Below are 1,828 nucleotides of genomic sequence, written 5' to 3' on the forward strand. Positions count from 1 at the left end.
ATTAAACCCTCCTGACAGACCCTCACCATTGAGTGACCCGTGATTTTAGCAAAACGGGTTATTTTCTTTTAGCTAAAATTAGATGTGATTTGTAGCAGGAAAAATTTGAAAAAGGTAGTCGGTTTGCTTTATTCAGACAAAGGCTATGAGATGGTGTGTTAAAATATGAAATCCAAGCCAGGAGCAGTAACAGGAAATAGAGAAGGGTACAATAAAAAAGGGAGGTGATTGGAATGACACTGTTTATTTACGATTGGAGGGAGTTGAACTGGGAAATGCAGTTTATGGCATTTTCATATAATCTTCTAGAAAACACTTTAAGACCTTTCCTACCCTTTCACCCATCAGCGTTAACGGATAACTAAATCATCCTCTGATGTTATGCAACCTACAATTTCTGCAAGTCATTGTATGCCATAGAGAGGGTATTGACCCAAGTTCTGAAAAAAACCCAAACAAATAAACAAACAATGCACTTGTCTTAATTTATTCATGGTACTGCTTTTATAATAGTTGGCACTGGATAACTATTCTGTTTACCAACTTCATAACAGATTTACCCTAACTATAAATATCTACATGATAATCATATATCAAGGTGAATTACTAACAGTGATTTACCAGTGGTGTGACAATTAGGTCATTATGTTCTTTATAGCCAATGCATACACACACACACACACACACACACTCATGGACATGTACGTTAAAGGTACGTTTGAGGAGTTTCATATTAAGTGTGACCAAATGTGGCAAATGTGACCGCTGTGTTTGAACACGTGAGAGAGATTAAAATGAAACAGAGAGAGAGAGAGAGAGAGAGAGAGAGAGAGAGAGAGAGAGAGAGAGAGAGAGGTGAATGTATAATATCGTGTAGCTGCAAGGCAAATCACAAGTTTATGTATATTAATATGCTTGTTTGAATAGCTTACCATTTCTAGAGTAACAGCTCATTCACAGGGACTCATGGAGAGAATGATCCACATAATCTAAGTCTAATAATAAATGGATTTTAAACAATGGACAAAAATCCATGTCTTCCACAGTAACACTATTGAGTCTTTGCTGCCATCATGTGGAGACTTTTCTATTAAAACCATTGGGGTTTTTTCCCCCCTTCATTCAAATGTTCACCTCTATACCATGTCTGACAAACATACAGCTATTTTATTTGATCATATTATCATGCATTCATCTTCAGTAGCCACTTGAATAAATGAACTGCTAGAGTTCAATTTAATTAATTTCACTTTAATTAAATTCTTTAATTTAATTTAATTCTTTAATTAAGTTTTAAAGTTTTGTTTTCAAATACTCTTTTGTCAGATTGCAGTGTCTTCTCAGAAGGTTCTGCTCCCGAAGTATGCATTCACATTGACTTGATCCCTCAGGCCTCCAAGGGTTCATCCAATAAATGTCACTTTAGCTGATACGGTACTGAAACTCTCAAGCAGTCAAGAGGATTCTCCAAAAGGAGGTTTATAGAACTAGGCATGGGTCAGACTTATTTTGATGTGATATATGTGTATAAACATATACACCTGCTGTGCAGGTGTTGCATAAATGGAAAGCCAAGCTGATCAAAATAGGAAATAAAGAGCAGACACGATGGAAACACACAGTGTTAGCAGGAAAGCAGGTGTCGTCACTCCGTAAATCAACGTGAAGACGCCGCAGCAAAGGGTTTAGCAGTGACTGATTTAAATGCAGGAAGGATAAGCCTTCTGTGAGTGTGTGGTGTATGACAGATTGAAAAGAGAGTACACAGATTCAACATCACTGGACTGTAAGCCTCAGAATAAAGAATGTACTGATTACACCAATAAGA

Source organism: Ictalurus punctatus, chromosome 7 (genome assembly GCF_001660625.3).
Source record: "Ictalurus punctatus breed USDA103 chromosome 7, Coco_2.0, whole genome shotgun sequence".
Taxonomy (NCBI): Eukaryota; Metazoa; Chordata; class Actinopteri; order Siluriformes; family Ictaluridae; genus Ictalurus; species Ictalurus punctatus.